We start from the raw sequence: 23,701 nt of genomic DNA, 5'->3' as shown, positions 1-23,701 counted from the left end.
CTTACCATTACCACCCGTTAATGCCCACTACCACCATACACCTAATCAGAGGTGTAGACCTCTGATCAGGAAAAGGAGTTGGTGCGACCTTATTTTAGATCTGACAAAAAGACACCACTTTCTAACTTCTTCAATTGTGAAAAGAACTTTTGCAGGAAAATAAAAAAACTTCTAAATTAGTTCACCCACATTCCGGTTTCAGATGGGACTTTAGAGATCACCTGGGGAAGGAACTAACTTTGGTACCTTTGAGGGCCGTCTACACATGTCTGTCACCCCATCCTCCCTAATCTTCGGGATAACCCTATACAAGGATAGTATTATTGTCCTCATTGGTCACACAAGGAGAATGAGGCTCAGAAGTTCTAACAATGTGGCCCAGTTCGCACAGTTAGAAAATTCTGAATACGGGATTTGAAACCAGGACCCAGTGACTCCAAAACATGTTCTTCTTTTCACTACATCACGCTTCTAGTTCAGTCTATCCCCACTCCTCCTGTGAGGCCCATGCCCAGGCAGTGCCTTCGGATCACCGCTTTTACTCTCCTTTATGCTCCACCATCCCCTGCACGTGCGTACAAGTGGGTAAACTCTGGCCTTTGTCTCCTAAATCTACCAATAACAAATCATTGTTCTTGGATTCTGAGAAGTAAGCAGAGCATTGAAAGTTTGGAGATCCTTGTAACCCGGCCCCAACGGGGCTTTCTGGCTTGCTTTTTCACTGCTCCCCTGAGTAGGGCTAACATTTTTTGCCTTTCTGCTTTTGCTCATATCTTTCTATCTGAAGGAAAAGACCTTACGCACATCTAGTTGTCAAAATTCTACACAGCCTTAAGAGGAAAACACAAAGACACCCTCCTCTGCCGTGAAGCTTTTCTCCATTCCCCAGAAGTCATTTCTCCAGCCTGTGCACGGCCATCCCACATTGACTATTTCTTAAGGCATTTACTGCCCAGCTGTCTTTGCCTCATCTCCCCGTTAGACCGCAGGTTCTTTGAGGGATCCAAGCATGTCTCGTTTACTTTGAATTATTTCTCAAAGTGGTTTTACTTATAAATATTTAGAAAGCCGGACAGAGAAGGAACCAAGATGTTTTCCTGCCTCCAGAGACTAGTTTGCTTAGACACAAAAGGAAAAATTACAAAGTATTTGAAAAGGCTGCAAATATTTTAGATCCAAGATTCCAAGACAGACAATGTGATAATGTACTACATAATATTGAAATACAAAAAGCAACCCAATTCCTTCTTAAAGTTCAAACCCAGGTCAATTATTAGCTCTTCTATGAAGCCCTGATCCCCTCAGGAACCTCCTCTCCTGCGTTCCCACTACTTCAGTATAATTCTACTGCAGCCCTAATGCTGTACGTTAACCATTTATGAATGCAGCTGTCTCTCCCACGTCCTGCAGGCTGGAGACCTCCCTTACTCATCCCTCTAGTCCCTCAGACTGACACGACATACCATGACTTTTAAGTATTTATTGACTGAATGAACCCAATGCATGAAAGAAAAGCCCACACAGGAATTTTCTGAATTTGTTGAATCAGAACGTATTGAGATATTAGGTCCAGTAATAGAGGCTAGAACTTTCTTTCCCTCCGTTGTAAGACCTCGGCAGCATTCTTGCCTTTTTGAAAAAACTTTGTTTGGAAAAATATGTATAACATAATATTTATCTTTTAACCATTCGTAATTGTATAATTCAGTGGCATGAAGTATATTCACAATGGTACGTAACCAGTCACCACTCTATAACTTTTCCTCATCATCCCCAACAAATTTTACGGTACCCATTAAACAGTAACTCCCCATCCCCCCTCCTTCACCCCCTGGTAACCTCTCTTCTACTTTACGTCTCTTTGAATTTGCCTATTCTAGGTCTCTCATACATGTGGAACATACAGTATTTGTCCTTCTGTCTCACTTACTTCACTTAGCTAAATGTCTTCAAGGTTCATCCGTGTTGTAGCACGTGTCCGAATTTCATTCCTTTCTGAGGCTGAATAATATTCCATTGTATGAGAACTCTTCCAGCTGGCTTAAGTATCCCTCTTCTGTTGGAGCAAGAAAAAGTCAGTGGTCTATGCTTGAAAGGACTCAAGTACTTTTAGTAAATACCACATCAAAAACAACATTGGAAAGTGTAGAGAAGTTTGTCTCCATCTTGATAAACCTCTCGTTTTCAATGAGGGTAATAAAAAAGAAATGACAAACGTAGAAAATGTTGGCAGTAATTGTGTAGAAAACGAGACTTTCAAACAAACATCCATGCGACAAATATGGTATGTGACAAGTTGTTTTTTCTTGGTAAGGGCTGGGGGTGTTTTACTTGGATGTTTTTTTTTAAACCCCTTTTCTAAAAATGGGTGCTGTGTTTATTTGTTCCACTCAATAAAAGCTGTTTTATCCTGAAAACGTAAGAACTATTTTACCATAATGCTCATAGTTTCTCCTCATAAACTGAGAAAATAAAGAGATGTTAGGCTCCTAAAATCTTATAGCTTGGCTCACTTTATATCAAAATGGTAAAAGGTTCCCATGTATGTTCAATCAGCCTGTCATTAGTATCTGAATAAACTATACTTTTATGTGTAGCACACCAAACATGAACATTTCAGAGTTAAGTTATAATGAATGTATTTATATATTAGATCATTAAAAATACTGTTTCTAGTTCCACCAACTCTAATTTCCCTCTTCTGCTTTCTAGTGGATTTTTTCTTTTTTTTAATTTCTGGGCTTCAAACATTTAGCAATTTCTCATACTATGTAGGAGAGCGTTCAGTCTGTGTCAGAGTTGAGTCCCAGCCCTAACCCTCACTGGCCTTGTGACTAAAGCTCGTTACTTAAAGCCAGTGAGGTGCTAGTCCCAGATTCATGATACGGTACTGCGAACACCTGTGTCGGAGGATGGCTGTGATGATTAAATAAGAGAGCGTGCATAAAGCCCACAGATCAGAGCCAGGGAGACTGAGGCATTGGCTTCTTCAGAAACAGCACTTTAGCTATATCATCCCAAACAAAGCAGCCAAGTGCTTTCCCTGCTCTTAGCCCGTTCCTGTCTTTAGGGATAAATAGTCCATATGTTTCTAAACATACGAATAAAATAAGACAAGCATAAGCATCACCCCCACAAATAGTCCATTAAATATGTTCAACAGTCCATTAAATACGTTAAGACCAACATAAGCAGAATAGTTGCAACTCTCTAACCTGCAAAGACACTCACAACTCTTACAGTCAAATGGGCAGTCAGTCACCATCACAGTGACCCTCAGCCAGGAGTAACTCTAGAGCCAGAATTCTTTGTTACAGCTCCCTTTTTACTTATTTCGCATATTTCCAACAGACAGTAATCAGGGTCATATACATTCAACTGGGAAGAAACTATATGGCTCTGGGCAACTGCCATTTTGAATGATGGTCAACTAGGTATACAGTATGCGAGGATTAAGTCAAGTATTAATTACGTTTTCTTTAACCCAGAAGAAACACTGTCAGGAAAAACTACAGATGTAGCTGGAACATGCAACAGTATTATTTTAGAGAACATACATGTCTATTACAGTTGCTGAGCGTATCAAAGTAAAAGACTCCAGTAAATCTAGTAATTACAGACTGGTTGTGTTAATAAAATAAGCTGTTCGGGTCCAAAATTTTAACTCCGTTTGCCTGCTCTCAGAACTGTACAGCTACCCAAACACTAAAGCTCAGACGTTTCTAATGCACATGTCACCTCTTTTATAATGTACATGTATTGTACAGGGCTATGGAATGGAATGTTCTTACTTCACGGGAAAAACAGACCCCAAATAAATAGCAAACATTTTACAGTAGAAGATGGTGCTTTTCTATACAAAGCAAAGAAGTGGTTAATGTACAACAGAAAGTGCATTGCATGTAATGAAATGCTTTTTTATTTGTCTAGCAAATATATTTACTGTGTGTTGAAAATTGTAATATCTTCCCCTGCACAAAGGAATTTCTCTATAAAGCTCATTTGCTACTGTAGGGAGTAATACTCTTTTTCTTGTTTACTAAAGTAATCTGTCTTAATATCAACCCCAACACTGTCAGGTTCACGTAAGAAGAGCTATGTGTAGATAAGAATAGGACTGAATCAGAAACCGGAATATTCCATTTCATATGCTTTTCATCTGAGCATGTAACCCACGACATCTGGTAGCAATCTCTTTTTGGAAAGCATTCTTCTTTCCAAGAAGAATGGAAAAAGCTAAAAATTGGTCAAGGTGAGGCGCTCATCAATAAATAAATCTTTTGCCTTTGAATATGCTTATGCCTAAGTGAGGGTTGCTTTCTCTAGTATTTTTTGATACAGAATGTGAACTATGGGCTGGCAAGTCAAACACTGTCTTCAGGCAGAGATAATGTATGAACACCACTGTGGGTGGTTTATTAAACAGACATTAAGTGTTACATCGTGCAGCAACTGGGAAGGGTTTTGCACCTCAATATCTGTTCCTTGAGCCGGTAACGGTAACTTTGGTTCAATGTACGCCAAAGAAAAGGCTTTGTGGTGCTGGGCCTGGTATACAGTCAAACTGTGGGTGGCAGAGGACAGCAAAGTCTAGACTATGCCAACCTCCAGTCCATTATTTTATATATTGCTGCTTGATTCTACAGGCTGAGAAATGAAGCTTCCAACCTCTCAGCCATGGAAGGAGTAGATTGCCTGGTCGTAGAGACAGCAGAGTGAGGCATTCAAGAGCATTTTTCTGGAATCACTCCAAGTGACTAAATCTCTGAAATGGGGATAATAGTAACAACCTGTCTCATAGGGTCTTTCTGTAATTTTATCCATTATCTGGGTCTTACTAGGTCATCTAGGTTCATAGACCTTAGCAGACGTTTTATCAAACGTTTTCAATCTCCTGGCCTCACAGTCCACTGCCAGGTGGAAAGTATATCCCCTCAGAGGTCATCACTAACATATCAAGTGGATTCAGCTTCCTGATTCCTCCCTGGAAGAACAAATGCTTTAACACAGCGTAACCGGAAATCTCCCACAGTCCCGAGAGCCTGGCGGACTGTGGATCTAGAGCAAGGCCTCCGAAGAGCTCCAGATTCCTGTGGCCTCACTGGGAGGCTTTAGGGACTCGTGAAATCAATGAAGAATCAGTAAAGCTCCGAACTCACGCCAGACCTCCTGGAAGACAGTCTTGGCAAAGACAAACCTGGTGTGTTTTTTCAAATATAAAACATTTCAAGGGAAACAGAACAACATCCCAATCTTGGGACTGAGAAAGAACTACAGGTAGGTTATCCCTGGTCCTCGATCTCCAGTAAGGAGGGGACGTTTTGGTGGGAGAAGAGAAGGGATAAAATTTATCTTGTGCTTCTCTGCTTCATGTACTTTATGGAAAGGCAACATGGATGTTTTTACCTCATGCTTCTCCAGCATCCAGGTTTAAGGAAAAACATGGGAGGAGAAGGGGTGAGGAAATCCTCATTACTGCCGCTGGAAATTTCTCAAACCTGGAAGCACCCAACTCCTGCTTTGTTCTTATAACCCCCCTTTGGACTCCTATTTCCTTCTTTTCCCATAAGGCTTTGCCCTGTAAGTACCCATCTCACGGTCTCATGATTTATCAGGTCACGTATAGTGGAATATTTTAATAAACTGGGAAGGAACACCCACCACTATGCATATATACAGGCACGAATGCACATGTGCACAGACATGTATATGTTCACGTACACACGTGTGTATATCATACACAATGCAAACGTACACAGATGTAGCCACATTTACACAGAAACAACTATACTGACACTCAAATATCTCTGCTTTCAGTAATCATTTTTGCCCCTTCAGGTTCTTCCCTCTTCTCCTTCTATTTCTATCAGGTATTCACTCTTCCCAGGAGGATGATTAACTTAGGACAAATAAGAGGACGTGCCACTAACCACTGTAGATGATAAATATATGAAACGTACTCTGAAAAGATGACACTGGCAAAAAATGTAGGTGGGTTTGAAAACGTTCCAAAAAATTTACGAAAGAGTCAGAAAAGGGAAGGAAACTGAGCTAGCTAACCCGTGAGGACATCAATGAGCCCTGTTCCAGGGGGGCCCTGGAGCAAGGTTCTAACCCAGGAAGTCTTACATTTACAGCAACAATTCCTATAGCAGATGGAGATTATTAACAGCCCTATTTGATGGCTAATCTGCATCTACTCCTCTTTCCCTGTAATTCTGTAACCTCCTCCCACTCCAGCTCTGGACTTGGTCATTTTGACCTGCTTTGGGCCAAAGAGATGTTAGCAGAAGCTTGACAAGCACCTGCAAATTCCTGCTTGCCCTCTTGCAAGGCTGGGTTTGTGCGCTCTTGCACTCTGACATGGCTATAAGAACGTATCAGACTAGCCTATGGGAGGATGAATAATATAAGTAATTGAGGCAAGTGGCCTGAGTCAAGGCCACCCTAGATCAGCTAACAGCCAGCTGATCTCACATCAAAGACAAGAAGTATAATTCAGCCTTAATTGTTTTTTTAAAAAATTAATTATTTTTGGCTGCATTGGGTCTTTGTTGCTGCGCACGGGCTTTCTCTAGTTGCGGTGAGCGGGGGCTACTCTTCGTTGCGGTGTGTGGGCTTCTCATTGCGGTGGCTTCTCTTGTTGCAGAGCACGGGCTCTAGGCGTGTGGGCTCAGCAGTTGTGGCTCGCAGGTTCAGTAGTTGTGGTGCACAGGCCGAGTTGCTCCGTGGCATGTGGGATCTTCCCAGACCAGGGATCGAACCCGCGTCCTCTGCGTCGGCAGGTGGATTCTTAACCAGTGCGCTACCAGGGAAGTCCCCAGCCTTATTGGTTGGCAGACTTGCGAGCTTAAGTAAATGGTTGTTTTAAGCCACTGAATTTTGGGGTGACTTGTTATGCAGCATTATTTGTGGCAAGAGATAACTAACACAGAAATTGTGATTTAGAATTAGGGTGCTGTTATAACAAAAAAGTAAAACATGTGGCATTGGCTTTGAGACCAAGAAGTGGGCAGAGTCTGGGAAAGTAATGAGAAAACTGCTATAGAAGGATGGAAAAATAGCAACACTGATTATTGTAGCAGCAGGAAAAAAAAAAAAGAGAGAGACCGGTAAAATTGTCATTTGGTAATTCAAAAGACAGGAAGTGTACCTACTGAACTTTGGGATTTGAGTAATAACATTTCCAGGCAGAATGTTGAAAGTATCAGTGGCTCTCACTACCTACATATTGATAAGGTTCCTGTAAGAAAAGAGAAGGGTTCAAGAAATAACCAACCAGTGTGTAAGCAAGTTTAGAGGGACTATAGAAGGACCGTAACTTCTTGGTTGGAAAACAGAATTGTTTCTTATCTCTAGTCTCTTCAGTCAGCAAAAGATTCTCAAAGTAAAATAATGCCTGGGGCAAGGATTCAAACCAACATTTAAGACCTTTTATTATGACTTCTGAAAGAAAGCAAGCAGAGCCTCTAAGCTAGACAAAAGGGCTGCTAGGAATCTTAAGAGCCTTGCCCCACAGCAACCTGACTTGCCCAAATAACAGTAATTAAGTCTAGAGAGAGATCTAGCTCTAAAAGAAGTGGAGGCTTTGCTTTTGGCTCATCATATCTGTAAGAAACTCACAAAAACTTGTAATCACTGCATTACAATCAAGAGCTTTAGGAGACCTAGGAACTTACGTGGCACAGATGAATAAACTGCTCGTGGTTACCGCTTCCTCTACGCCCAGAGGAGAAACCAAGCGTCAGGAAAGCTAACCAAGCCCCACAGAAAGGGAGCAGCAAAGCTGGGATGCGTGCCCACCTCTGCCTGACCAAACACCTACCACCTTTTCATCTCCCTACCTGTCAGTGGTGGGATATCAGGCACCATGACAAGTGGCAGGTGACGCAGCACAGGATGATAGTCTAGCAGCTGAGAAACTGGTTTTAGTGCTGACTTTGCCACTAAGTTTTCTTGAACAGGTCACAACCTCTTCAGCAGGGTAGATTGGAAACACCATTCTTTATGTTCCCTTGCAACTCGAAGAATCTGGAAAATATTCTGATGAACAGCTCTTGAGGACACAAGAAGCCTCTGACGCTCCCAATCTGCCGCCATACAAATGACCTAAAACTTACTGCCTTGTCGTTAATCTGGTCCTGAATTAAACAAGTTCATTTTGAAATTTGCTTATTTCAATCACTTAAGATATTCAAAATATCCTTCCAGCCTGAAACGCTTCCCTTGCCCTTCCTAATGTTCCAGTGAAATCTCGATGATGTACGACAGGGAAGGCACATTAATATTCTGAGGAAATACAATACTGCAGACTCTAATTTTAGAACATTCATCACTGAGGATGGTTTTCCTCTTCCTGTCCTAATTTTTTTTTTTAGGTTGTCAGCCCTTTGGACTACATCGAGCTAGGTGGTGACGTTCCTTTATTACACATTTCTTTCCTGAGGGCTTGCCCTTTGTTAGGAATGGCAGGAGGCCCAGAAAAGGGGAGAACCCGTAGCCCTTGGCTGCTCTGAGTTTGCCCTCTAACCGGGGAGATGAAACCTGGAGCGATAGGAGGCCCTACAGAAAGCACCAGATGAATGGCAGAGACAAGATCACTTTGTCAGGGAAGCTCTTACTCTGTCTTGAAATCCATCTAGGCTTTACCTCACCATCACGCTGAGGTGTGAACTGGTTTCAAATCCTTCGATCTAATACCTGGTTTTGATGTGGCAGCTCGCGTAGCACCAAACTCGGCCTTGAATGAAATCCTTTGTCTTGGAGGAAACATCCAAGATACATCTGAGTCTCCTGTTCTCCTACAGGCTGCAATGGGCCTCCTGTGCTTTTACTGACAGCAGTCTTGACAGCACGCACTCGGGAGAGCCTCCCCTTCGCGCAGGGCAGGGAGGGCCTCTGCAGCAGGGTTTCTCCATCTCCGCACTAGTCACAATTGGAGTCAGATACTTTGTTGTGAGGCTGTCCTGTGCGCTGCGGGCTGCTTAGATGCCACTGGATGACAACAGCACCCCTTACCCCAGGCGTGACAATCAAATACGACTCCACACATTGTCAAATGTCCCCGGGCGGGGAGTAACCTCTCTACTGGCTAAGAAACACTGCTCAAGAGAATGAGAAAAAAAAATCCCAATTTTATTGTTGCTGTTAAAAATGGATACCACCTCCACCGTCACCAAGCAGTGTCCCTGGGGTGTCGAGCTTCCTTCCATCCCCCAGCCTAGTGCGTAGTTGGGACTTCTCACGGCTGTTCACGGGAAAGACCTTTCACCTTCCAAAGGCAGCTGTTCTGTTTTCCGCTTGTCCTCTACCCCCAATTACTTTTGCTGCTCTACTCACGAGGTTCTATAGCTCTTTATAAGGTCTCCAGTAGGTCTATAACCATCATTCTTGAGCAGTTTGGGACAAATTTTGTGGCAACATTGGGGAAGATTCCAGTGGCATGACATGGTGTCACATGCAGAAGGCTTGCTTCTCAGCAGCTGTCAGCTGGGGTGATTCACTAAAGCATGTATCTTCTCAAGGTGAATTCTCTGTGGACCCACCTAAGCATACTTCCCAAGACCTCCACCCCTATCAAGCCAGGGTCAAATTGAGGGTCTTAAAAAGTCTGGAGTCCAGTCTCTTCAGCAAGTGGTGTTGGGAAAGCTGGACAGCCGCATGTAAATCAATGAGTTTAGAACACACCCTCTCACCGTACACAAAAATAAACTCAAAATGGCTTTAAAGACTTAAACATAAGACATGACACCATAAAACTCCTCGAAGAGATCATAGGCAAAACATTCTCTGATATAAATCATACCAATGTTTTCTTAAGTCAGTCTCCCAAGGCAATAGAAATAAAAACAAAAATCAACAAATGGGACCTAATCAAACTTACAAACTTTTGCAAAGCAAAGGAAACCATAAAAAAGGGTGAAAAGACAACCTACAGAATGGAAGAAAATATTTGCAAATGTGACTGACAAGGGCTTAATTTCCAAAATATACAAACAGCTCATATAACTCAATAACAAAAAAACAAACAACCCAATTGAAACATGGGCAGAAGACCTAAATAGACATTTCTCCAAAGAAGAAATACAAATGGCCAATAGGCACATGAAAAGATGCTCAACATCACTAATTATTAGAGAAATGCAAATCAAAACTACAATGAGGTATCACCTCACACTGGTCAGAATGGTCATCATTAAAAAGTCTACAAATAACAAATGCTGGAAAGGATGTGGAGAAAAGGGAACCCTCCTGCTTTGGGTGGGAATGTAAGTTGGTGAAGCCACTATGGAAATCAGTACGGAGGTTCCTCAGAAAACTAAAAATAGAACCACCATATGATCCAGCAATTCCACTCCTGGGCATATATCCGGAGAAAACTATAATTCAAAAAGATACACGCACCCCTATGTTCATAGCAGCACTATTCACAATAGCCAAAACATGGAAACAACCTAAATGTCCATCAACAGATGAATAGATAAAGAAGATGTGGTACATATACACAATGGAATACTACTCAGCCATAAAAAAGAATGAAATAATGCCATTTGCAGCAACATGGATGGACCTAGAGGTTGTCATACTGAGTGAAGTCAGAAAGAGAAAGACAAATACCATATGATATCACTTATATGTGAAATCTAAAATACAACACAAATGAACCTATCTATGGAACAGAAACAGACTCGCGGACTTGTGGCTGCCAAAGGGGGGGGGGGGAAGAGATGGAGTGGGAGGTTGGGGTCAGCAGATGGAAGCTATTGTATATGGAATGGATAAACAACAAGGTCCTACTGTAGAGCACAGGGAACTGTATTCAGTATCCTATGATAAATGGCAAAGAATATTAAAAAAGAATGTATACATATATGTATAACTGAATCACTTTGCTGTATAGCAAAAATTAACACAACATTGTAGATTAACTATACTTCAACTAAAAAAAAAGAAAAAGTCTGCAGTCTCCTGAAGACAATATCATTTGCTGTAGACCATGAAGCTCACAGATGGGACAACAAGGATTTGAAGGTGGCTTTATTTACCTCCAAATGTTCACGCTCGTTCCTTCACCACCGCGCCAACCACATGCCTTCAGAAAAACTAGAAACAACAACTTGGGAACCCTACGAAGGGCATTCCACAGTTTTCTCCACCCCTCCTCACGCAATAGTACATACACGGACATCTTTTTATGCCTACAACATCAAATCAACAGACTGTGATACTAGATTAATTCAATAAACATACAGCGTTCACTGTGTGGCAGGTCCACCCTCATTTAATCCTCATAATAATCCACAGCAAATACTCTCTTCATTCACTTTTTTTTTTTTCTTTTTTCGCGGTACGCGGGCCTCTCACTGTTGTGGCCTCTCCCGTTGTGGAGCACAGGCTCCGGACGCGCAGGCTCAGCGGCCATGGCTCACGGGCCCAGCCGCTCCGTGGCATGTGGGATCTTCCCGGACCGGGGCACGAACCCGTGTCCCCTGCATCGGCAGGCGGACTCTCAACCACTGCGCCACCAGGGAAGCCCTCTTCATTCACTTTTTTGTCAACCTTATTTCCATGTTCTGGTGAAGAGTCTGTGGAAAACCACTTCAGACCCCTCGGCAGTCGTCCCCACCCCACCAGTGGCCTGAGCCCTGGGAGCACAGCCCCGTCCTCAGCAGGGAACTGCTGGGCAGACACGGGGGACACCTGCACCCACACACCAGTCTGTGACCTCGGGCCGAGTAGCAGTAAACTTGGGTCCTGGAGCAGCCCACCTGCTCTGACAGTCCTCCTTGGGGGCAGCCTTTCCAGCAGCGGCCTGCTCTCCCTCTTCAACAGACTGGATGAGGCCCACCTACATCATGGAGAGTAATCTGCTTTCCTCAAAGTTTACTGATTTAAATGTTACCCACATCTAAAAAATACCTTACAGCAATGTCTAGGCTAATATTTCACCAAACAACCGGATGCCATACCTATCCAGGTTGACACTTATAACCATCGCCCCAAGGAACAGGAGTAAGGCAGGAGTGTTTTTCTTAACATCCACTGACTGTTAAAGGCAAGTTGGCCCTTTCGATTCCAGCAGGAAGGAGGTACTGTGCTCAGTGTATCAAAAACGAAGCAGTGGAAAAGCCACAAAGAGGATTAACACAGACTGGTGGGAATGTGTCAACGCCCAGCACTTCCCTCAAAGAAAAGTGGAGGGAAGCAAAGCTAGTGCCAGCCCAGGATGCTGCAGGGATAACTACCTTCCTTGATATCCATGCCTGCAGATTAGATCTGACTGTTTTAGATAAGTCTCCATGTTAACAGATAAAAGTATGGTGCAGTCGTGGAAATAATGAAATTCCCAAGAGCTCTGAAAACCTGTTCCCCACCTAAACTAAACTCTTCTATCATCCTGAATGGCTTTTAAGGGTGTTCACTGATGGTAAGCATAAGAAAATATACTCGGAGCTCTTGCAAATGATTCCATCTAGAGACAAGCACATGGGGACAGAGCATAAATTAACAAGCTTCCTTTGTACGAGGAGTCCCCACCGCCTACAATCCCTTCTGGTGCCGTCTGCGTCCTTGGCATGGTTTCAGAGATTTTTATGTTGTTGAGGTTTTTGGGTTTTGTTTAATGTTTTCCCCCCCCCAATAAAAAATGATTAGTGAAAAGAGTTCTTGAGTGCTGCAAGAAGAAACACTGTAGGATGTCATGTATTAAAAACTGGCTTGGGATCCAGGTGTCAGCTTCTTACAACTCAGCCCAGGGCTGGTTCCAGTTCTCTTTGCTATATTCAGACTGGTCTCTGAAGAGAAAAGTGTGCATGTATAGCAGTTTTGTGAAATGCTTAAATAGTACACACACGCACACACACACACACAGATAAAGGGAGATGACTTGGTTGTTCAAGAGGGAGATCGTAACTCTAAGATACGTTCCAATTTTTCCTCCTTTGCTATCTGAACTTGGAAACTTAACTACTCTATGCCTCAGTTTATCCACCAGCAATGCTCAAGTGGTAACAACGTTTGTCTGTCTTCTTCCTAATAATTATAAATCAGGATGTTGGAACGCTCTGTAATCTTAAAGTCTATAAATCAAGCACAGCGAAATATAGAAACTATCAATATCATCACCTTAGGTCAAAAACAAGATTTAAATTCCAAGCTCCAGTGATGAAAGGCTACTGGGTGGAAATGCTGTCAGCTGGCCCATCGCTCTTGTCTCCATGTTTAACATGTTCTCCTTCAGATCAAGGAATCTTCCGTGAAAGACAGCCTCACAGTACAGTAGCATTGTTATAATAGCAGACTGACCAAAATGGAGACAGATGGCTGCTCAGTGGCAGGGGTTTTTTTGGGGGTTTTTTTGTTTTTTTTTATTTGCGGTACGCGGGCCTCTCACTGTTGTGGCCTCTCCCGTTGCGGAGCACAGGCTCCGGACGCGCAGGCTCAGCGGCCATGGCTCACGGGCCCAGCCGCTCCGCGGCATGTGGGATCTTCCCGGACCGGGGCACGAACCCGTGTCCCCTGCATCGGCAGGCGGACTCTCAACCACTGCGCCACCAGGGAAGCCCCCCATATAATCTTTAGTCAGTCCTCCCAGGCTGCAGGGAGTTTTATGATGTCCTTCTTTCACAATGTCAAAGCATTTCTGCCAATCCCTAATGGCCTAATTCTGTTTTCTGAACCATTTTCTTGAAGGAGACCCAAACTTCGGTGAAACACTCCAGTGCGGTACTCTCCCTTGGCACTTTTGAGGCACCTCTAGCACCTTTTGTCAGTCCTTTGAGTCAATGACATAAAAAGAAATCACAGCCAAGTAAAAATGACTGTGAATGAAGCAAAGCTAGGTCTCTATGACTGGCAAGTGCCCAGGGGCCAAGAGCTTCGATGATGCTCCCTCTACTGATTGACGTGCTCCACTGTCCTTTACTGACTGTTTCAGTACCATACTGGGTTTGTTTATGTACCATAAAAGTATTCCTGGGAAAAGCTGCACTAAATGCTGAACGGGATATGACTGTACCCTTAAAAACATTCTGGTTTGACACTCAAGGGACAGCAGCACGAGGTATGAAGGCCATGTACTGTACCCTTAAAAACATTCTGGTTTGACACTCAAGGGACAGCAGCACGAGGTATGAAGGCCATGCACTCTGACCACTTCTAGGAAGCCTTGAATACCTGCCCCCCACGGTCCCTGTCTGAGGGGCTCACCATATACGAGGCACTGTCCCTGCCGCAGCCTGGTACAGGGCTCTGCACAGTGTGGTGGGTCCTCTGCTGGACATGGCCCAGCAACCCGCTAGGTCCCTCCTGAAAAGCTGGATGATGGTACCTACAGAGAGAGGCCACCAGAAAGGAGGGACTCCGGGAGCTGAGGGACACTCTAACACCAACCACCAAGCGGGAGCTGGGAGGTTGGAGGACAGCAGGAAGTCAGTCAGTAGGAACAAAAAAGGCAGACCAAAACTGCTGTCGCCACAATGGTGGAACAGGAGATCAAGGAACAGTCTCTCCTGCTCTCCTAACCTGACAGACCTGGCAGGAGGCCTTGCTCTATGGAAACTGGCTTTCCCCGTGTACTTTATGTTTTTAAACTGGCTTAACCTAACATGCTCCTGTTTCTTGCATTTCCCAAGAGCCTAACGCTGGTATCACCTCACTCTACCCCGGGTCAGCTGACCGTGAGCGTCAGTGCACCACCCTGATGTGGATTTATAATGGCTACTTTTAGCACCGGGATGAGTCTCTTAGGCAGCCTTCAGTGCAAGGAGGCTTTATCTATGCCCTTCTTTGGGGGCATTCAGCAGCCCTGATGAATGCCTATCTCGCGCCAGCCAAGCAACATGCCAGACGCTACAGGTACAAATGAAAATGAGAAATGACCTTAACCTCAAGAGCATTCCAAGAACGTGAACTTCCAAGTCGACAGTCCTCTGACGGTCCCGCAGCTTGCAAAGATATCCCATCCTAAGATTTCCTGTCAGAGATCATGGAACCAACACGACTGTTAAATAAACACTACCATGCCAATGGATCAACAAGAGCCTAGGAGGGTTTAGTTATGTAGACAACTGAGAAGAGAAAATTAGAGTTAAACGTCTAAGGCACAAGATGGAAAGGTTAGCTCTTCTACTCAAAAGAGTCCCAACAGAAATAGAGGATCAGCAGAAAAAAAGATGAAACCACTAGACTACTGCAGAAAGACTTTCTTAATGGTATGTTTCTGATACAAATGCAATGCTAACCTGCTCGGGTTTGGTCAGAGAAGAAGGGCAAAGGAGGTTCCTGTTGAGATTCAGAAGAAGCCTGGGTCAACAGAAAAATACAAAATGACTGCTTCCCCTCAGAGTATTCTAAGGAAAGAAAGAGCGGCTGTTAGCCCCCAAAATGCTTTTTTGTAACTTAGAAAAAGATGCTTCCTCTGGGCAGACAAAACCCCATGCCAGTGCTTAGGCCTCAGCGAACAGAGCGTAGGCTGGGTTTCCACCCTCATTTCTCTTCTTGGAAAGGTATCCTTGTGCAGTTAACTACCTACAAACCATTACATGGCACAGGGAAGGGGGAAGAGAAGAGAGAATCAGACAAAGAAAGAAGAATAAAAAGAATCACGCAGAAAGAGAGAAATGGAGAGGCAGAGAATGAAACTGAGAGGGAAGGTCGAAGAAAGAAGGGAAGAGAGGGAGAAACAGAAGGGAACGAAGGGGAGAAGACAGAAGGAAGACTCATGAAACAAAGAGAAAGGAAGGGGGCCAGGTGCTTTGGGTTTGCTTCTCCATGGCCAGTCCACGCTTGGTGGTGACGGAGAGGCCGGGTGAATACTCTTAACACATTCAGTTCAGTTTAGATCCACACCCCTGTCTGGAGGACAAACTTGTGATGCACTGTGGTTGAGGCTCTGGGTACAGATCTGAGTGATGCTGCCTGCTGGGGAGCATTCAGAATGAAATCAGATGTCTACCAACCTCTCTGGGAGCACCAACGCACACGTGATTAATTCCGACAAGAAAGTCCCGTTTCAGGCAAGGTAATGGGGTCTCATGACTTCGTCAGTCAATTAGAAAGTCAAGACTTGACCAGAAGAAAACAAACAATGAACCAACCAGCCGACCAACCAACAACCCACCCGCAATCAACCAACAAGAAGAGCCCTTGCCTGCAAGGCACGTACTATTGAGGTGTATAGTTTCTAGACGTGTAATAAAAATGCCTATCACAGCTGCTGTTAAAAAACAGAAACAGTTGTTTGATCCACGTCACCACCACAAAACAATTCCCTCCCACCTCTCAGCATCTGCCACGTGGCCTGATTTTAGACATTCCTTTAGCAGCCGGAGGAGAACCTCCACAGCACGTGACATTTCCTAGATCAGCACCTTGGTTACCAATTTAGAATCTTCCCAGCACCTGGAACCTAGAAATACATTGTTAAGATTCCCCAACAATAAAACAGGCCTGGTCATGTCAGCTCAGCTCCTTAACTGGGGAAATACCAGACAGCCAACTGAGAGCCTAGTAAGCCCTACGCACATGAACTCAGAACTGGTGGATGTCTGCAGGAAGACAGATACTACAGGAGGGGGAAGGCATACTAAAAACCAGACCCGGGGTGGGACAGGGAGGGTGGGAGGGAGACGCAAGAGGGAGGGGATATGGGGATATATGTATATGTATAGCTGATTCACTTTGTTATAAAGCAGAAACGAACACACCATTGTAAAGCAATTACACTCCAATAAAATGTTAAAAAAAAAACAAAACAGACCCACCTGCAGCACACTTTCATCATAGCCAGTGCTCCAAAGGTCATGTCCTAGTGTTTTGGTTCTTTCATTCATTCAATACATGTTTACCGGGCCCCTGCCTGAGTGTTAAATATGGAGGCAAGCTGTGCAGATACAGAAGTGAAGAAGAGCTAAGCCCTGCCCTCAAGGAACTTACACCCTTATTAAACAAAGAACTCCACAAGTAATTAATTATTCAGTAAGAATTACTAAAAAGTACACGTGTAACTGAGACCAAGTACAGGGCTCTAGGCAGGTGTGTAACTGGGGCATCTGATCAGGTCTGCAGGGCATGACACTTAAACTGAGATCTGAGGATTGAACCATAGCTAACCAGACAAAGAGGGAGAAAAGAGCAGACCAGGAAGAGAGAACGGCCATCCAGAAATCCTTGAGACCGGGGTGGCTCCCACCTAGATCATGAGGAGTGATGGGAAACAGGTCAGAGTTATACCACTGGGCTCTGGAAGGCCAGGTTACGGGTAACCTCTGTTTATTGTCTTTTAGACTGAGTCATGGCTTTTCTCTTTGACTCAACTGTCTAATCTAGAAATACCTGATCTCTGGTGTGTGAGCTGGCTGCGACGTGTAGCTCCCTCCGTGAGACATCAATATAAAGAAGTTAAAGAAACAGACTCACAGATATAGAGAACAGACTTGTGGTTGCCAAGAGGGGGGTGAGGGTGGGAGAGGGATGGATTGGGAGCTTGGGATTAGCAGATGCAAACTAGTAAATAGATACAGAATGGATAAACAACAACGTCCTATGTAGAGCGCAGGGAATTACAATCAATATCCTCTAACAGAGCATAACGGAAATGAATATGAAAAAGTATATATTATATACATATACACACACACACATATATATGTATAACTGAATCACTTTGCTGTATACCAGAAACTAACACAACATTGTAAATCAACTATACCTCAATAAAAAATAAATTTAAAAAAAAGTTAACCTTCAAGGTTCAAACCTCAGTACCACACAAGGCTCCAGTAGCCCCTTCTCTGTTTTTCGTACCTCCAAACAGAGCTTCCGCACCACCCAAGAGACCCCTCTGCCTCTCTTGGCAACAGATCACATAGCTTTCAGTAACTTGCATTCGCTTGAGCTTCCTGACATCTCTCCTAAGCCTGCTCTGCTTCTCCGTGGGAACAGGGCACAACCTCTTAATGTTAACATACTGAGTTCTCTCTAAGAAGGTTAAATAGCACAAATGACTTTACTACATCCTCTATGGGTCTGTACTCCTGCCATCTAATCATCTTAATTCCTTTTCCATTCATTAGAAAAGGGGACTGCTAGGAGAAGAGAATCCCAGAATTCATATAAGTCTGAGTAACAGCCCTAAAAAAAATGTATAAAAGATTTCAATTCTCCTTACTTCCCTTTCTCTAGTCAGATTCAACTAATGGTACATAATAGAGGAAGTCAAGGTATTCCTCTAACATTTATAGCATGCAATTTTGCAGCTAGAATAAGAAATAAGTAGAAATTTTCTGTTTCTGGGATGGCTGGAATTTGAGGTATAATGTAGTCCAGGGATGGGAGATGAGTTCTACTCTGGACTTCAACCCCATTTCATTGGCAGTGGTGGTCAGAAGCAGAGTCTTGATGATTCTGAGGCCCAGCAGGTAGGTCTATGCGGTCAGCCAATGCTGGGGCATGGGAGTGGTGAATCACAGCAAGTGTGCCACTTGTCTCCCATCCATGGGAAACTGAGAGACCACAGAAGGCCATGCATCAGATCTTCAAGACCTCATCAGATTAAGTTACTAACATCTGCTCCAACAGGGGAAAATTTCCCCAGTCCTCACTACCTGATATACACAAACATGTCACCTGAACAGTAGTACTTACTCATATTTGATTCATTTGTGGCCCCTATCTGCTGCTACAGGATCACCTACCCTTTGGAAATTCTTTATTTCTTAAGTCTTTCTATAGTTCTCTACAAGGTAGCTCTCATGGGCCCATAAGCAAGTCTATTCCTGCCAGTGCCACTGGTCTACCAAGCTGAAAGGGTACTGCCACTCCCAGAAGTATCCCATTTCCCTCTAGAATTCCCCAGGGCTGAACAGTCTTCAGGAATCCACCATTTGTCTCACAAGTACATTTGCCTCTCCATCAGTATCATTTCTGATGCCCGAAACCAAACTTTCAGGACCAAACTTTGCTGTGATGTGCAGTGAAATGAGTGTGTTAGAATTCGAAGAATGACTCACCATGACCCTCACTTTGTGCCCCTTCCCCTTTGAGTGTGGGTGGAATCTGTGAACACAATGAGATGTCTCTCCTGTGATTATGTTACTTTATATGGCAAAGGAAAGATGATCCAGCTGGGCCTAGCTTAAACTGAATAAGCCCTTTAAACGCAGCGCTTTCTCCAGCTCATGGAAGAGAGAGAAGTCAGAGATATAAAGCACAAGGATTTGATGTACCGTTGCCGCCTTGAAGATGGAGGGGCAAAGTAGAAAGAAATGCCCGGGCCCTCCGAAGCTGAAATTGGCCCCTGAAAGAAAACAAGGACCTCAGCCCTTTGGCCAAAAGGAACGGAATCCTGTCAACCTCGTGAATGTCCCTGGAAGCAGATTCTTCCCCGGAGTCTCCAAGGAAGAGCTCAGCCGGACTGACACCATGACTTTGGCCTTGCGAGACACTAAGCAGAGAACACACCCAAGACTTCTGACCTACGGAACTATGAGATAATGAACGGGTATTGCTCCGGGCTGCTAAGTTTTGGTAGTGTGTTACACACAAATAGGAAACTTATACATGGAAAAGGAGAGGAAAATTCTCTCCTCTGCTCCCTACACCAGTGTTGTTTTGTTACCCGTGTTTAACAGTCCAGGGAAATGAATCTTTCTGATTTTACGCACAATCTTACTGTTTTCCAAAGATCCAAAGATGTGTCCAATGGGTACTGGGCCTAGGGACAGTCATTACTCAGTCTTTATTTTTTTTTTTATTATTTTTTTTTTTATTATTTTTTTTTTTTTATATTTGACATTTTTATTTTAGGCTGCAAAAACAAAAACGAGCAAACAAACAACAAAAAACTTGAAATAGGCTTGTCAAATGATGTAAATTCATCCTTTCCAGGGAAGCAGAAGGTAGACCAGTGCAGGTTATCCTCAAGGCCACATACATCCTGCTTCACTGCTGCTTGCACTCTGCTGGGTTTTGATCCTTCTTTGGGTCATAGTCTGGATCATTTTCCTCATCTCCTTCTTCTTCCCCTTCCTCATCCGCTTCTTCACCTTCTTCATCATAATCATCATCATCATCTTCAATAGCTTCTCCAGTAAAGTATAACACTGATCTTGGGATTATGCGCTCACGTAAAAAGTGACCAATTTCAAAGTCCGCAGCAAGGATAGCTTCAGCATCATCATCCAGATCTCCACTCTCAGGAACTTCAGGAGGGGCAAAAAAATTAAAGAAAGAGTCATTAGAAACTGTTTTGGTCACAGTACAAACTGTCCCACGTCCCTTGTGTTTCTGCTTCTTCTTAATGGTTTTCAAAGTGACATTCTTCCCTTTTTTCCAGTCTATCTGGCACCCTGTACAACCCATAATTTCTGGTCCATCAAAAGAAAAAGGATCAGAATCATCTGGTTCTGACCTCATCCTATATGTCTTTGTCAATACTTCATTTGTGAAATATTCATTGGGTTCAAAGTGAAATTCTAAGACAAAACTCATAGGCTGACCAGCATCTGAGAACTTCACTTTAATATCTTTCAAGTGCTTCAGAATAGGTTCATCATGTTCCTGAACCATATCACTGAGCAAGTCAACATTCTTAAAAACGGTCAACCAAAATTCAGGAATTCCTTTGGGGTCTTCTTTTTCTTCATCCTTTTTCTCATCTTCAATCTTGGCCTTTTCTTTTAGCTCCTCCGAAATTTCATCTTCCTCATCTGGTTTCCATTCACATTCTTCTTCTGTAGGTTCATAAATGGCATTAATGATCTCAAATCACTTATCAAATAGAGGTTGATAGAGAACAGCATACTTTCTTTCAAGATCATGAACTTCCTCATAGAACTTGGCTTCTATCTGTGCACATTTAACTTGAAGGTTTTTGAGAGCATTCACGCGTCTTTTAACTACCCTAGGCAAGTTGTCGATGTCTGCCATGTTGTATGAACGCCAAATATCGGTGGGTAGCACGGGGAGCCAGGCGGCCGGAGCTGCGCAGGCAGTGACTCAGGGCGGCGGCGGGAGGAGCAGAAGGCGGCGCGGCGAGCAGATGGCGCTAAAAAAGCCATTACTCAGTCTTTAGAATACCCTTCCCAGCTCTTGGTTAAAACTCTTACATGCCTCATTTCATTATGACGAGTTCTTGTAGGAGGCTTCCCAGTTCCACCTTGAAGAGATGCATGAGATCATCTATATTCATTCACTCATTCATGTATTCATTAAACAGTGAGCACCTAACATGTAAGCTGTGTTCTAGGTTCAAGTGATACAGAAGGAACGCATCGAAATCCTACCTCTCACAGAGCTTACGTTTTCGTAAGAGGTAAAGAGACAAATACATATCTATTTCAAGTGATGCCAAGTGCTATACAGAAAAACAGAGCAAAGTAAGGGGATTGAGAGCAACCCAGGAGTGGAGAAAGTATTTTATATAACTGGGTTAACAAGGATCTGTAGACAAGGGGGCCACATGAGCAGTTAAACAGTCAGCCATGTGAACACGTGGGGAAGAACACCACAGGCAGAGGGGATTCTAAGGGTAAAGGTGCTGAAGTAGGAGGGTGTCTGGCATGTCTGAGGGCTGCCGTTGCTGGACAGGAGTAAGCGAGGTGGGGAGAAGGAAATGAGGTCAGTGAAGTGTCACAGGCCGGATCATGTGGGGTCCTACGGGCCACTGAAGAACTTTGAATTTTACCCTGAGTGAGGTAGAAAACACTGGAGGGATTTAAACAGGGCAGTTTCATCATCTGACTTGCAGTTCTGTGGCGGAGGAGCTAGAGGGGAGGGGAGACCAGCTGGTGAGCCAGTGTACTGAGCATCGATGTTGGTTTGTGGAGGGATAGCCATGAAGACAATGAGAAGACGTTGGATTCTGGACATGTTAGAAGGTGGTGTTGACAAGATCTGTGGAGAGGTTAGACACGGAATGTGAAGGAAAGAGAACAGTCAAGAAAAATACACGCCTGTGTCTGAACTCCAGCAGTGGACGGGGCTTAAGTTCTTCCCCAGGAGACGCCTCAAGCTATTAGTTCTGTTCTAGTTCTCCACCTGCCACTAGACATTCCTGAAGCCCAGTGGTTGTAATGTCCAGGTTAACCTTGAGACCTTTGCTTTGGTAAATATAATTCTAGACACAGCCAAGTTTCTGTTGGGAGGCAAGAAGGCCAGGTGAGGCAAAATCTTCCAAGCAATAAAGATCTCCGACTCAGCAGGCAGACTGTTTTCCTTATTTAACATGAAAGAGCGGGAAGTACATGGCATTGGTTCCCCAGCCCCTAATTCCAACAGACCTACACATTTCTTCCCAGCTCATGAGTAGGATGTTGAAATCTGAATATGAGTGTAAAGTCTGGAACCCAGTCCTAAGACATCCTGAGTCCCTACTGCAGAATTGGTCCAAGCAGTAGTTCATGGGTTCTACAGCATTTCAATCCAATCATTGCTTTTGTATATGAGCAGAGAATAAATAAGTCCTGGAGTTCTGGCATGAAAATCACATATGGTCCCTGAATGCAGGGCACCATCTTATAAATAAGAAAAGAAGTGTGAATACAATAAAACCTTTTATACGGTTAAAAACAGCCGGTTCAGACAAGATGGGTAGAGACCCATTCTCCTGACTCCTGTCCACTAAGCACAAGGATAAAACCTGCGAATGGCACAAGAGACACCAAAGGAAAGCAAAATGTGGTAAGAAGAAAGCCAACTGGTCTGGGACCTCGGGACCTGAGGAACAACACAGTAGCAAGGCATCTTGCATCCCCCCACCCAAAAGAGGAAGGCCACCCAGACACGGAATCTCCAACCTCCAACCTAGCAACAAAAGGCGTCCCAGGTTGCTCCTCCCTGGATAAGACAGGAGAGCCTCTTACAACAAAGGAGGATCATCAGAGCCCCACCATAAATGGCCAGGGGAGGCACTCTCTTCCCCGCAGGCCTCACTCTCTTTTTCCACCAGGAGGTACCAAGGCCTTAGGCCAAGGGACCAGCAGGAGAGGGCCAGCTACAGTAGGTGGACAGTCCTAAAGCCTCTTTGTCCCCAAGGTCCGAGACTCTCCTCCCCCCAGCTGATGGAAATAACATGGAAAAGGCCCAGAAAACTAAAAAGCTAAAACAAACTTTAGCTTGTAAATGATTCTGATATTTTTGTAGCTAAGGATTAATAGGATAAATTGGCATATATAGTAGGGTTGAGCTGTGGGGCTAATAAAATAGTCTCTGTAAAAGATTTTACCTAGAAACTGAGATGTCCAGGTGGGGTTGCTAGTAGTGAAATCCTTAATCTTAGCTTTATATTTTAAATACAGGCAGATTGAGGTTAAAATGAAATACACAATTTTACTGGCATACAGGAAGAAAGAAAGAGACATTGGTCTGTATAAGGCTCTAGACTAAAATCTGATTTTCAGCTAAGGTGCTGTGGGGGAATACACATTAAAAAAGCTTTTAAATAAAACTGAAATATGTTTCTGAGCAACAGTCCAAGGTAGCAGACCTCCTAGCGCTATCAAGATGGCCTTATTCTTGCAGGCCAAAGTTTAAATATAAAAACAGACCATTTCATTGAATTAGGGAAGAATTCAGGGTCCTGGGAGTATCAGGAAAATTTTTAGCCAAAATGAGCAATACAAACCTTCAGAAAGTTCGCAAACTATTCATATCTGAATCAATATACAAAGTAAGTTCACCAGTTTTCTGACGCTCAGCTAGA

General features: G+C 43.7%; 1 long non-coding RNA gene and 1 pseudogene across 1 annotated transcript in view; both read right to left on the bottom strand.

Moving 5' to 3' along the window:
• LOC137211480 (uncharacterized) overlaps positions 1-23,701 on the bottom strand; it is a 114,145-nt gene that overhangs the window by 28,885 nt on the left and 61,559 nt on the right. The window contains exon 2 of the long non-coding RNA XR_010937102.1: positions 1,931-2,056. This is a non-coding gene — a long non-coding RNA (uncharacterized lncRNA). The remainder of the gene's footprint in view (positions 1-1,930; positions 2,057-23,701) is intronic.
• LOC137210872 (nucleosome assembly protein 1-like 1 pseudogene) lies at positions 19,738-21,050 on the bottom strand (annotated as a pseudogene).

The sequence above is a fragment of the Pseudorca crassidens genome, chromosome 18 (genome assembly GCF_039906515.1).
Source record: "Pseudorca crassidens isolate mPseCra1 chromosome 18, mPseCra1.hap1, whole genome shotgun sequence".
Lineage (NCBI taxonomy): Eukaryota > Metazoa > Chordata > Mammalia > Artiodactyla > Delphinidae > Pseudorca > Pseudorca crassidens.
Note: the sequence above shows the minus strand (reverse complement) of the source record. Positions and strands in the feature narration are given on the sequence as shown.